We start from the raw sequence: 15,258 nt of genomic DNA, 5'->3' as shown, positions 1-15,258 counted from the left end.
AAAATGACTTGTGAAATCCTAAAGGTACTCATTGGACTTTGGGCCCTTTAGCGCAGTTAGGGTGCAAAAAAGTGCCACACATGTGGTATCGCCGTACTCGGGAGAAGTAGTACAATGTGTTTTGGGGTGTATTTTTACACATACCCATGCTGGGTGGGAGAAATAACTCTGTAAATGGACAATTGTGTGTAAAAAAAATGAAAAAATTGTCATTTACAGAGATATTTCTCCCACCCAGCATGGGTATGTGTAAAAATACACCCCAAAACACATTCTACTACTTCTCTTGAGTACGGCAATACCACATGTGTGGCACTTTTTTGCAGCCTAACTGCGCTAAGGGGCCCAAAGTCCAATGAGCACTTTTAGGCTTTACAGGGGTGCTTACAAATTAGCACCCCCCAAAATGCGAGGACAGTAAACACACCCCACAAATGACCCCATTTTGGAAAGTAGACACTTCAAGGTATTCAGAGAGGGGCATGGTGAGTCCGTGGCAGATTTCATTTTTTTTTGTCGCAAGTTAGAAGAAATGGATTCTTTTTTTTTTTCTTTTTTTTGTCACAAAGTGTCATTTTCCGCTTACTTGTGACAAAAAATAATATCTTCTATGAACTCACTATGCCTCTCAGTGAATACTTTGGGATGTCTTCTTTCCAAAATGGGGTCATTTGGGGGGTATTTATACTATCCTGGAATTCTAGCCCCTCATGAAACATGACAGGGGGTCAGAAAAGTCAGAGATGCTTGAAAATGGGAAAATTCACTTTTTGCACCATAGTTTGTAAACGCTATAACTTTTACCCAAACCAATAAATATACACTGAATGGGTTTTTTTTTATCAAAAACATGTTTGTCCACATTTTTCGCGCTGCATGTATACAGAAATTTTACTTTATTTGAAAATTGTCAGCACAGAAAGTTAAAAAAATCATTTTTTTGCCAAAATTCATGTCTTTTTTGATGAATATAATAAAAAGTAAAAATCGCAGGAGCAATCAAATAGCACCAAAAGAAAGCTTTATTAGTGACAAGAAAAGGAGCCAAAATTCATTTAGGTGGTAGGTTGTATGAGCGAGCAATAAACCGTGAAAGCTGCAGTGGTCTGAGTGGAAAAAAAGTGCCTGGTCCTTAAGGGTTAGAAAGACTGTAGTCCTCAAGTGGTTAAGGGGCATCTTGTGGATTATGCCCCCTTTGTACCTCATGCCCCCTTGTACCTCTTGTGTCTCTCTGTGTCCTCCTCTATCCCCCTTGTGTCCTCGTTTCCTCCTCTATGCCCCTTTGTGTCCCCCTGTGTCCTCCATTTGTCCCCCAGTGTCTTCCTCTGCATGGCCACCGTACACGGAGTCCCCAACATTGCAGTGGGTTGGAGGTTTGAATTGGCAGGTGTTCACAAGTCAGGAACTCCCTGCATTTGGACTAGAAGACGCAGTAACTTTTTTCCCCACTTTTGGGGGAGAAAAAGTGAGTGTTATAGTGCAAAAAATACAGTAAATATTGCATCGCAAGAAGATCGCAAAATACCCAAATAGCTCATAGTGACCCAGAACCACAGGGAAAGGTTAAGGGGCTAAAAGACTGAAAAGCCCTCTTACTAAAAAGAAATGTTGAATACAATGTTGCCTTCTTAAAGCACAAGGTACTTGCAATAATTCAGTTAAGTGAGCAATTGTGGTTTCTCATGAGGCATCACTCTTGAATATGCAAATCATCTTTATGCCCCTGAAGTCAGGCACAGAGCCAGAGATGCCTGTGTATAACAAGCCTAAAGCAAATACATTTTACAGAGCCACATGCATCTAACATGCAGACAGACTGTTTCGGACTTTCTGGTCCATGCATGGCGAGGGGATGATATGGCTCTATGGGATAAGGCTTAGACCTGAACTACAGAATACCCCGATAGCTCAGGGTGACCCAGAACCACTAGGAACGCATACGTATAAGAAGGCAAAATTATATTCAGAGAACTACAGTGTCTCTTCAACACCATTTTGAGCTATCGACTGTCCCAACCAACACATGTTAGTCATTTGCCAACATCAGCTCAGTTCACACTTCACAGAAAATTAGAGAGCAGCGGATAATAGACATGTAGACGGATCCTATGTGAAAGAATACCTGAAGCAAAATATCATTTTAGAATTTAGCACAATGGTTTAAATACCCTTTTCCTGAAACGGTTACTGCTGGTCACTGTCTTCAGGTACCCTTCTATTCCCGGTTTCTGGCCGCTGATATATAACTGGCCGATACTCTCCAGGAAGGCGCCGTGGTCATGAATAAATGCATTTTGAACTAACACTGCGTTAGTTGTGAGCAGCACATGTCCAGTAAGAGGAAGGGCTCATGCACAAAAGATAGAGGATGTGAACATTCACTTTCTTTCACTGGGCATGTGCTGTTTTCCAAACTTTCGCATGCCCTGTGAACTTCCAGGACACTAAAAGGAAAGAACCTTCTTGAACGGGGAACAGGGAGACCCTGAGGGGACACCATTGGTTTTTGCCACAGTGCCTGGTCCCAGGCAAGAGGGACTATATAGGTTCACCAGCTACCGGATCGTATGAGACCTTTCTAACAGCCATCGGCCATCTACTTTGATTTGCCCACTGAGTGCACTTTCCCTTTGTCCCATTACATAATGGGTATCTGGCGAAAAGGCTGCATACCATCCTAACATTGCCGCACTAGCTCTGCTGAGCCTTAGTAAATGGAAATATTTGGCTGGACAACAGGATTAATAACGTGATTTGTGACTGACTGCTGTATGTCTCTTCACTTTAAAACAGCGATTATCAATACTTACTAGATAAAGATGGTCTTCAGTTTGACCCCTGACCAGGCAGCTGCAAGTCATATGGTGAGTAGACCTTCCTTGGTTCTGCCTTTGTAACCCACCCATGGCTTGGATTTCTGCAAACCTTCAATAAGCATTATGGCTTCAGGGTGTCCATGCCACATTTTCAGAGGAAGGCGTATTCTGAAGACAAGCTACAAGCACGGTGCTGTAACTTTAATATCGACTAAAACACTGGCGGTTCTGGTTCTTCATAATTCAGCTTGGTACGGATTAACAAGCCATTATTTAGCTGTCTTGTTGGTGCAGCAAACAAATTTATTTACAGTTGAAAAGTACATTCAGTAGCCTTCAAACAATGCTGCTTTCCATGCCTCAGTTTTATGGACTCTCACCAATAATCATGACACCACCGTACTGCCCTGGTGTCACTTATCCCAAGCATCCTTGTATTTTAATCAATCGCTATACAGTACTTCTATGTGCACAATGCTTGTGTGTCGATTTCTGGTGTTTAAGTTCTTTTTGAAAAAGATTGCACATGTGAATATATTCAGGGTTGTTTTTAGGCCTAGGCAGACCAGGAAAAGGTGACACTGGCAGAGGAGAATAGTGATCCTGCTCTTGCCAGCTGGCTCCCTGCTGCGTCCGTGCCCCACATCGCCTACAACCATGTGCAGAGTGCGCTGCTCAAGACTACCTGTGTCCCCTGGCTTGTGGAGTGGTGCGTGCAAGCAAAGTGTCAGTGTCACAGTGATCGGGTGTTCCTCCTGTGTGGCAATCGCTGTGTGTTGCACATCTAGGATGCCATGTAGTGGCATCTTGAGACAAAGCAGTATCATCCTTGGGGCACATCTGGCTATGGAGAGAAGTAATGACTTGTACTGGGGGCACATCTAGCTACTGTGGAGTGGGCTATACTGAGGAGGTGGCTTATATGCGAGTCAATCACTTTTTCCTGGTTTCTGAGGTACCTCAACTTATACACGGGTCGGCTTATATGCGAGTATATATGGTATTTAATTTTTGTGGACTAAGTACTGCTATTACTGTAGATAAAAATTATTTATGCTGTTATCTGATAAATAGAATATTTTATATTTTTTTTTCTTTTGATTACAGGCTAAATTAATTATGTGCCAGAATATTTTTTTTTTTTTTACAACTCCAGGTACCCAAATATTGCTCCGACTGCAACTCCAACTTTACAGCCCTGTTGCACAGGCAAGAGATTCCTGCATACATAGAGAAGCGATGTGTTCTGCTCATAAGGCAAGCCAAGCTGTAACAGGTACCAGAACACGCAGCTACTAAACATAAACCAGCACATAGGACACAGTTCTGGGTATACGGGGCCAGAGTGATTCATGAATAATAGCAACCACCCATAGTGCAAACTAAAAAAAAATAAATCCTGTTTTAAAAATATCCCTCTCCCCAATCAACAGGAAACTCTTTTACAAGTGGAAATGTTGCCATAAGAACGGATCTGTTATCTTTAACAAACCATTTTACGGATTTCCTTTATCTTCAATATACATGAAACAAGCCAATAGGATACTCTTCTAAAACCATTACAGATCCTCTGAGCACACACAATGTCAAGTGCTTGTAAAGCAGCAATAAATACAATGTACATAAAACTGTCGGTTTTCAGAAGCAGCGCAACAATCATCACAGTGTACAGAGCTCCCCCTCTTGGTAGGCTGTCTAATCACGCTCAGCATTTGTCAGACGTAGAACGTGAAAGAACAAACAAGCTTTTATATGTATTCAAGATCAATCAAGATATTTTTCCTCAATTTAATATATGATTTATTATTATTATTTTGTATTTATAAAGTGTCCACACATATATTATGCAGCACATGACTATAAATAGGGATATACACACAATGTAAACAAGGGGTGACAGACATAGAGGTAGCACATGGTTATACAACATAGCACAAGGTTATCCATGCAAACTGGGTATAAGGTGCATAATCATGCGATTTTACAAGGACCCTACAAAATCCGAGATAGTCCATGGGAAGGGTGTCATTGGTGGAATCACACGATTAAAAAGGACGCACTAAGGGGGGGGGGGGGGTTTAAACAACGCCAGTTGCCTGGCTGTCCTGTTTATATTCTGGCATCAGTAGTGTCTGAATCACAATCCTGAAACAATCATGTAGCTCATCCAGTAAGACGTATTAGAGAGACAGAATCAGAGGAACTGCCAACTTACATTGTTTAAAGTGGACCTGAACTCTTGCACAGGACAGAAGGAAAACATAGAGAAATGCACCCTGTATGTATTTAGAGAGTTTAGCTTATCTAACTCCCCCTCATCTGTGACTAATCACAAGTTGTAATTTGATCCCTCAGCTGTATCAGCTACCTGTCACAGCAGAGAGCTAATTAGTAAACACAGGATGTTGAAGAGGAACTCCAGTGAAAATAATGTAATAAAAAAAGTGCTTCATTTTTACAATAATTATGTATAAATGATTTAGTCAGTATTTGCCCATTGTAAAATATTTTAAATCCCTGATTTATATTCTGAATTTTATCACATGGTGACGTTTTTACTGTTGGCAAGTGATGTAGCTGCTGCTAGCTGTTTTGGCAGCTGTAAACAGCTATTTCCCACAATGCAACAGAGTTCACAGACAGGAAACTGCCAAGAGTACGTACTCAGAATTTCTTTGTGGGAGGGGTTTCACCACAATATCAGCCATACAGCGCCCCCTGATGGTCTGCTTGTGAAAAGGAATAGATTTCTCATGTAAAAGGGGGTATCAGCTACTGATTGGGATAAAGTTCAATTCTTGGTCGGAGTTTCTCTTTAACAATGTCTGCTTCCTTGAAAGCAGTAAGTAGACAAACTGCAGATTTATTGCAGGATTTGTATCAGCTGTAACAAAGAAATGTTTTTCTTTAAAGGAAACCAGAGACAGGAAAAAAAAGATTTGATACTTACCTGGGGCTTCCTCCAGCCCCATAAGCACGTTTGAGTCCCTCGCGATCCTCCCGCGGTCTGCCGTTCAGCAGCAATAAGCCCCGGTAACAGGCTCAGTCACGTCAGTCGGGGTCTTCTGCGCATGCGCATTCCTGCCGTCTCTGGTACACTTACGGTTATTATGCTGTTGTGTATCTTTTAGAGCAGAGAAGAAGTTCTGAGTTCAGGAAATAAATATGGCAGCTTCCATTTCACACACTTACATTGGGTTCCCTTTAAGAGGTCACTGGGGGATATATCCTGTGACTGTGAGAACGGAGGCTGCAGCGTCCTTCCAGAGATCCACCACAGAGCATCACACAAGTTAAAAATACAATTACCCTTTAAATAAAGTTTAAATGTTAATCATTTTTCACAGTATGGTGGCCGCTGCCTGCTGAGCCCCCACAGAGGTTTTCCAGCATAACAGGAACCGAGTGTCTATAACAACAAGTGTGGCACCAGCGCTGAGGCTCAGTGCAGTAACATCAAGCTACCAGACCACTAATATACATGGAGAATAGACCAGCTCCATTACATCTACAAGCAAGTCATGTATTATTTTTTATTTTATTTTTATAGCACCAACACCTTCCGTAGTGCTGTACAGAGTGCAAAAACATACAATAATGGGAAGCATAACTACATAAGCAGTACAACACATATAAAAATAGCCAATTAAAGCGGACCTGAAATCACAATTTCCTCTTTGCTCTAAAAGATAAGCAACAGTATACAAAAAACTTTAAAGAAAACAATGTATTTGTTACAGCTTACAGTAGCTTGTGTCTACTTCCTGCTTTCATGGAAGCAGACAAAGGGTTAACATCCCATATTTAAATATTAGCTGTATCTGACAAATTTCTGTGCTGACGCAGCTGAGAGGTAAAATTACACTTGTGATTACATGAAGATGAGGGGGAATTATACAGGCTCGTCTCTCTAAAAACGCACAGGGTGCATTTCTCTGTTTTCCTTGTGTCCTGTGAAAGAGTTCGAGTCCATTTTAAGGGCGTTCATCTCAATGAGTTTAGAGTTGATTGCTGGCAATAGCGTAAGTCCTGTGAGAGAGTTAAGGTCAAAAAATGGCGACGAAACCACCACAAGACCCAATCCAAAACGCTATTCTGCTCAGTAGCAGAAAAGTATTTAGCATTATCTAGGATGATGTAATTGGCAAGGTTATCTCCTCCATGGGTTTTAACTAGCATCTGTATACAGATGACACTGAAATCTACCTCCACACCCCTGACATATCCACCACTACCATGGACAAGGTCTCCTCCTGTCTATCAGCCATCTCCTCCTGGATGTCCGCTAGGTTCCTGAAACTAAATCTAGACAAAATAGAATTTATGATCTTTCCACCCCGGCTATCCCTGAACCTCCCAGATGTGCATGTCACTGTTAACCACACTACCATTCGCCCTACCTCTCAAGCCTGCTGTCTGGGTGTCACCCTGGACTCTGCATTCTCCTTCACTCCCCACATCCAAAACCTCACAAAGTCCTGCAACTTCCACCTTCGTAACATCTGTAAGATTTGCCCTTTCCTGACCTCTGCCACCACCAAACTCCTCATCCATGCCCTCATAATTTCCCGCCTCAACTACTGTAATGCCCTTCTGTCTGGTCTCCCTATGACCCGAATAGCCCCACTGCAGTCCATCATGAATGCGGTAGCCAGAATTATCCACTCCTCCCATCGCTCCACCAGGGCAGATCCCCTCCGTGAATCCCTCCACTGGCTTCCTATCCACTCCAGAATCAGATTCGAGATATTGTGTCTGACCTACAAATCCATCCACAAAACCTGTCCAAACTACATTTCTGATCTTACTCAGAGGTACACACCTTGCCACTCACTCCGTTCCTCCAATGAACTTCGCCTGACCGCTCCCTGCATCACACAGTCCCATGCACGCCTCCAGGACTTCTCAAGAGCTGCTCTAACACTTTGGAACTCTCAACCTCCACCCATTAGAGCAGCCCCCTCCTTCAACATCTTCAAGAAGGCCCTCAAAACTCACCTTTTCACTCTGGCCTACCACCCCTTACAATTGCTCTAAACCCACAATGAAACTCTGGTCCCTACCTTTCGTGTCTCTACCTCTCCTTCTAGATTGTAAACCTTTGGGCAGGGTCGTCCTCCTTTTGTGTCCTACCTGATCATGCACCTCCATTACTGTGAACCCATGCTATGCACTTGAGTGAACCGAACATGCCTAATCTCCATGCTCCATCCAGTGACTGATTAAGCATTACCTTGTACTCATACTGCGCTGTGTGATCTGGTTTTCTTGTATTCCTGTATTGTCATATTGCTGTAGGTCACCCCTAAATATTGTCTGTAACCTAAACTAAGGTCCAGCACTTCGTAATATGTTGGCGCTTTATAAATACAATAAATGATAATAATAATGTAATAGTTGTATAAATGCACAGAATACGCACAGTAAAGGCTGCTCCCTCTTTGCTCCAGAAAATGATCTCCCATCTCCACCTTATCTGATGGCAGTTCCTATGGCTACCGGTCTTTCCACACAGCCACCAGCTGCACACCTGTCACTACAATGCACTGCACCTGTTTACAGGATGGATTGTCACTAGCAATTGGCAGTTTAACCACTTAGCATCCAAACCTTGTTTCCCACTTACGGACCAGAGTAGTTTTGACAGTTTATGATGGCCTTATTTAATCAGAAATAACTTTATCCCTACTTAGGACACAGAAATGAAATAGATATTGTTTTTTCAAGACAAACTAGGATTTCATTGTATGCCATTTTTTCCCCTCGAACAATTTTGTTTTCTTTGAATTTTAATGGGAAAACAAGGAAAAAAAATAGAAAAAAAAATTTCTCAGATGTACCAATTCCAGTTTAAAAATAAAAAGTGCTACTGTAACACAAATTTTGTTTAGCTATTCTTACCGCTTATCACAAAACTTAGATTATGTTCCTGTCACAATTTATGCTGAAGATATTTGATTCTGAAATAATGCTACAGAGTGTATTTTTCACTATGAACTGAGAAAATAAAAGTATTTTTAATGGTAAAAATCAATCTCATTCGCTCAGGAAACATATATTCCCATTCACCAATTAGTGCTGCATCAGATAGTGCCAGAAATGTGCACAGGAGCAAGCCCAATCCTGCACAGCACTGCTTCTGCTACAAGACTAAAGGTGGCCATACACTGGCCCGATTCGCGGCCGTTTCGACAGCAGATTCGATCCTGGGATCGAATCTGCTGCCAATCGTTCGCGCTAAACGCACCCGCCGATCCGATTTCCTCCCAAAATCGGATCGGTCCGTCGATCGCGCCGTGCGGGCAATTACCCTCGATCGCCTGCGGGTAGGGTGTGCGTCGCTAGCGGCGGCCGATCTGATCAGGTATACATTACCTGACGCTGGCTCCCGGGCGTCTTCTCAGCGCTGCACCGCTCTGTTCCGGCTCCATCCCGGCGCTTCCTGTGTCACTGCAGTGACCAGGAAGTTCAAATAGAGGGCGCTCTATTTGAACTTCCTGGTCACGGAGTGACACAGGAAGCGCCGGGATGGAGCAAGAACAGAGCGGTGTGGTGCAGCGCGGAGAAGACACCCGGGAGCCAGCGTCAGGTAATGTATAGGGGAGGAGGCACAGGCGGCAGGAGCAGCTCAACAGATTGTGATCGGTTTCAGGCTGAAATCAATTCACAATCTGTTTGCAGTAAAGGCAGCCATACGATCCCTCTCTGATCAGATTCGATCAGATAGGGATCTGTCAGCTGGTCGATCTAATGGCAAATCGACCAGTGTATGGCTACCTTTATATCTACTGACTCGTGGCTTAGATGAAGTCACAGAGGATGTAGATATACTGTAGTGGTGGATAAAGTGGTTAAAGGGTATCTGTGAAAATGATAGTAAGCCACAAGATGTGCATAAAAAAAAAAAAGAAGTTCCAGTCTTTTTTGAAGTTTTATGTAGGCATTATTGAAGGTTTGATATGCATTAGCCGGTCTGAGGAAATTCTTGCCATTGACCAGAATAGAAGTGAAGTTGGCCAGAAAAATTGGCATAATGAAAGCTGTCAGAACACATTGTACTTCAGTCAGAAAACTGAAGCGAGAGAGGAGCAGCTGCCCAGAAAGGAGGAATCAGTTTATTCCACTTCAGATTTTCAGCAATGGTCTTAGTAGATCTGTCACATAAGTTTTTTGTCTACAGGTTACCTTATATTGTAGGCGAGAGGAAGAAACAGAAAACAAAGTGTAAATTTGTAGCCCCGCGTCTATACGCGAGCCTCCATCTTCTCTGTCCCTGAAGTACCCATGGTGATGTTGCACGTTCCTGGTTGCCGCAATGTGTGCTAGGAGATGTAAGATGCGCGGCGGCACTTCCAGGTCTGCGGGGACGCAGACGAATCCCATCAGCCGTGCCATGCACAGCTATGGGATTCTCAGCCTCCCGCACCATTTTGGATGAAGATGCCAGCCGAATCGCTAGCGCACGCACTTCGGCCGGCGGCGCCATTGATCCCTATGGCAGAGTTTCCCCGCGCGATTTGCCTGCAGGGAAACTCTGCGGATTCGGCGCGGAAACCGTGCAAGTGGAAACGGGCCCTAATAGACAAGACAAATAACATTCATATTGCACATTTCTCCAGGCGGACTCAAAGCGCTTAATGGACGTGCAACATCACCATGGATACTTCAACCTGTTCTGCAGCACATGGACAGAGAAGATGGAGGTCTATGGGGTAGTACTCTCTCCTTGTAGCAATGGATTTCCAGTTCGAATCCCAGCCAGGTCAACATCAAAGGAGTTTGTATGTTCTCCCCGTGTTTGTGTGGGTTTCCTCTGGGCACTCAGGTTTCCTACCACATCCCAAAAACATACAGATAAGTTAATTGGCTTCCCCTTAAATTGGCCCTAGACTATGATACATACACTACACGATACATAAAACTTATGACTATGGCAGGGATTAGATTGTGAGCTTCTCTGAGGGACAGTTAGGGACAAGACAATATACTCTGTACAGCACTGTGTAATATGTCAGTGCTATATAAATACTTAAATATATAAATTACCAGGGTAGTGAATGCCTGTGCTACCCACCCAAAAGCCTAAACCACTTACATATTGGTGCAAAGTTTCCATTAAAGAGAATCTGTATTGTTAAAATCACACAAAAGTAAACATACCAGTGCGTTAGGGGACATCTCCTATTACCCTCTGTCACAATTTCGCCGCTCCTCGCCCCATTAAAAGTGGTTAAAAACTGTTTTAAAAAGTTTGTTTATAAACAAACAAAATGGCCACCAAAACAGGAAGTAGATTGATGTACAGTATGTCCACACATAAAAAATACATTCATACACAAGCAGGCTGTATACACCCTTCCTTTTGAATCTCAAGAAATCATTTGTGTGTTTCTTTCCCCCTGCAGCTATCTTCCACTGAAGTGTCAGGCTGTTTCTTCCTGCAGAGTGCAGACAGCTCTGCCTGTATGTAATTTCTCAGTATGTGAAAGCCCAGTCAGCTCAGAGGAGGATTTATCCAGCTTGTAAAAGATAAGAGAGAAGCTGCCCTAATCTAAATAATACACAGGCAGTGTGCAGAGAGGGGCCTGGAGGGGGGAGATGCATCACAGAACCACAACACTGAAGAACTTGGCAGCCTTCCTGACAAGTCTGACAAGTCTGACAAGAGAGAGATAAGTTGATTTATTACAGAGATGGTGATAGTAGAACATTAGAATAGCTTTTGGAACTTGTAGGATGATAAAAAACAGGATGCAATTTTTGTTACGGAGTCTCTTTAAAGCACATTCCACCATTAAAAAAACAAAGGAGAGAGCCCACCCCTCCTTTCCCCATCCCCATGGCCAACACAAGAGGGCTGTTTTACAGCTGAATTATGAGTTTATGCATCTGCAAGTATGTGTGATACACACATTTGTGCACAAATTTTCATGCAGTGATCTCCCAACCTGGATAATGCTCAGCCAAACCTCTTTTGTCGTTCCTTTTGAGAGTCGAGGGGGACTCCTGTGGCTTGCCCTCCCCTCACTAAAAAGAATGGACTGCTTAGCAAAGGGGAAAGCAGCACATTTGTGCAAAGATCGCAGGCAAAATGTCACCTGAAGTGATCACAAAATCATTCTAGGTGACATTTATCCTGCTTGTGTTACTGTAACAGATTTTCTGAGGTTTGAAACTCTGCATAGATCGATCAAGTGGTTTGGTCCTTGCTACCTGCACATAATCTGATCTTTGTTGGCACATGCAGCTGAAGTCATGTAAGAAAGCCTCATTTCTACAGGGCGTCAGAAGGGTCAAAATTATGTAAGTGGAGCACAATCATAGAGGTTTCCATTGTCCCTATGTAGGAATTCATTATTTCAGTTATGAGACATTTGCATTATACATTCCTAGAACACCCTGAACTAGAACTCACTGTACACTGCCAGGGCCGTGCCGCCCATGACGCCACCTGAACCACGTGCGTCAGTCAAGGACATCCAAGGGGTGTCACCCCGATCACCCTGCCCCTTTCCCACACCCTGGCCGCCGCTGCTTCACCTGCTCTGGCCGGGAGTCTGGATCCTCTCGGGGCTTGCTGATGTCATCAGCAACCTCACAAATTTGCCACAGGCAGCAACAAGTCTAGAACCGACCCTGTGCACTACAATAAGATCCCTTCTGTGTAAAGTCACAACTACTGCAACGACTTCCAGTGGGGAACCATGGTTTAATTTATGCCACTTGATTTGCATGAGCTCCTCTTGGAACACAACTGTGACCTTGGCTTAATGGAGCCGCTTATTAGACAAGACAAGACAAATAACATTTATATTGCGCTTTTCTCCTTGCGGACTCAAAGCGCCAGAGCAGAGCAGCAGCCACTAGGGCGCGCTCTATTGGCAGTAGCAGTGTAAGGGAGACTTGCCATTAGCAATTCAGAAAGGTCACACACACACACACACACACACACACACACACACAAAAAACACATACACACACACACACACACACACCACACACACACACACACACCACACACAAAACACATACACACACACACACACACACACCACACACACACACACACACACAGGACACCCACACACAGACACACACAGGACACACACACAGACACACACAGCAGGACACACACACAGGACACACACACAGGACACACACAGGACACACACACACGACACACACACACGACACACAAACGCGACACACACACACGACACACACACACACACGACACACACACACGACACACACACACACGACACACACACGACACACACACACACGACACACACACACACGACACACACACACGACACACACACACGACACACACACACGACACACACACACGACACACACACACGACACACACACACACACACACACACACACACAATCAGCAAAACTTGTTCCAGGTAAATGATTTAGCATTACAAACAGAAGATCAGCACTGCAGCCAACAAGCATGCCTCTCTTTTGAAAGTGCATTGTTTACAATGTGTGTCCGGTTTCAGGAATGGGCACCGGTACTGGAAGGGAACAAGGTTTACATTTTAAGATGTATACGGTAATTGCCAAAGATACTCTACTCCCCTACACTCTACCCTCCATTTTTTGTTATTACTGAAGTACATGTCTCCTCCTCGACGTGTGCCAGGCCTCCCCAGAGAAAGTTTAAAGTAGACCTGAACTCTTGCACAGAACAAAAGGAAAACATAGAGAAGTGCACTCTATATGTATTTAGAGAGTTTCATAGAGGCTGCGTCCCCCTCCCTCTCCTTCCTCCCTCTGTCCGCCTACAGCATTGAACAGGACGGCGATCCGTCCTGTTTTCCGCCTCTCATAGGCATCAGCCTATGAGAGGACTGCGATCCCCAGCCAATTAGATGCCGGGGATCACCGATCTCGTACATCGCTGCTGGAGACCGTACAAATGTAAACAAAAGGGATTTCTTTCCCCTTTCGTTTACAAACAGCCTGTTAGCCGCGATCGGCGGCTAGCAGGCTAATCACGGAGCTCAGCTCCGTGAACTGGCAGGGAACGATCGCGCATGCGCGCGTCCGTTCCCTGGGAAACCACAGCTTCAGGACTTGACGCCAATTGGAATTAGGCGGTCCTGGGGTTGCCACCGCGTTCACGCCCGTTGGCATGACGCGGTCGGTAGGTACTTAAATGTTGTTGTGTATCTTTTAGAGCAGAGAGGATGTTCTGAGTTCAGGTCCACTTTAATCCAAAATGGGGCCCTAAGCAAAAAAGCATATTTAGCTCTGCACAATATGGAATGGGGGGGGGGTCAGAAAAGGTGCCTGACAAGCCCCTAGGCACCTACCAGGCCCTAGGCACCTGCCTAAGTTACCTTTGAAGATCTAGTTCTGAGCTTCCCCCTTGTGTCTCTGCTCCCCTTGTGTAATTAACAGTGTAGCAGCAGTGTCTTACGTAATCCAGTGGCTCCCGCGGGGATCGCAGGCCTCTCTTATCCCTGGCACTGCTCCTCTAGTGACGGGTTGGCTTCTGCTGATCACATTATCAGCAGAAGCAATCACTGGGGGAATCCCCGAAAGAGGGAAAAAAAAAAAAAAAAAAAAAGAAGAGGTCTGTGATCCCCGTGGGAGCCACTGGATTAGGTAAGACTCTGCTGCTACACTGTTCAATATGTGGGGGGAGCAGAGACACAAGGGGGGGGGGTGGAGCGGAGCCAAGGGGTGGGTGGAGCTATGGGGAGGGAATCAGACACACATGCAGGCTATCCCAAACGTGGCGGCAGGTCTTATTGGCAGGCGTTCGTAATTCAGGGATTTCCTGCATTCGCCGTATAAGACACAGGGACTTTTTCTCCCCATTTTTGGGGGAGAAAAAGTGCATCTTATACGGCGGGAAATACCTTAACTGCTGAATTGTGTGTGCATAGCTTACTCTGTCTTTAATAGCGCACACTGCAGCAAATTAAGTGAACTCAGAAAAGGTGTTCAAAAAAACAAAACCAGGGATAATTGTGGTCAATTCATAAAAGGTTGTGCGGTAAACAAATCTGGTCAGAAAAATACTACATTTGGTATTTTAGAGTTCTGTGTGCTAATTCCTAAACATTTTCACAGCTGCGATAGAAATGTGGTGATTTATCGAACTAAACTGTCGGTAACATGAGAAGAGTAGATGGCCGAGTTGTTACATTTGCTGTTCTCATGCAGAGACAGCATTACAATAAAAGTAGCATCCCCACTTCAATTTAGATATGCATGTTTTGTTATACTGCCTCTGCTTGCCCTGAATCTGCTCTATGGCCTAGTGCACACCAGAGCGGTTCGGCTGCGGTTTGCGATCCGCTTGCGGGTGCGGATCCGCTAGGGTAATGTATTTCAATGGGCTGGTGCACACCAGAGCGGGAGGCGTTTTGCTGAAACGCATACTCCCGGGCTGCTGCAGATTTTGGATTGCGGA

General features: G+C 44.3%; 1 protein-coding gene across 3 annotated transcripts in view; it reads right to left on the bottom strand.

Annotated features, from left to right (window-relative positions):
• Positions 1–15,258, bottom strand: part of ARHGEF28 (Rho guanine nucleotide exchange factor 28) — a 346,228-nt gene that overhangs the window by 212,263 nt on the left and 118,707 nt on the right. Inside the window, exon 1 of one of the 3 annotated variants that reach the window (XM_068248435.1) lies at positions 8,239–8,284. The exons of the other annotated variants lie outside the window; for them this stretch is intronic. The gene's annotated coding sequence lies outside the window, so the exon portion shown is untranslated. Of the gene's footprint in view, positions 1–8,238; positions 8,285–15,258 lie in introns of those variants that run through there. 3 annotated transcript variants of the gene reach the window in all.

Source organism: Hyperolius riggenbachi, chromosome 1 (genome assembly GCF_040937935.1).
Source record: "Hyperolius riggenbachi isolate aHypRig1 chromosome 1, aHypRig1.pri, whole genome shotgun sequence".
NCBI classification, from domain to species: Eukaryota; Metazoa; Chordata; class Amphibia; order Anura; family Hyperoliidae; genus Hyperolius; species Hyperolius riggenbachi.
Note: the sequence above shows the minus strand (reverse complement) of the source record. Positions and strands in the feature narration are given on the sequence as shown.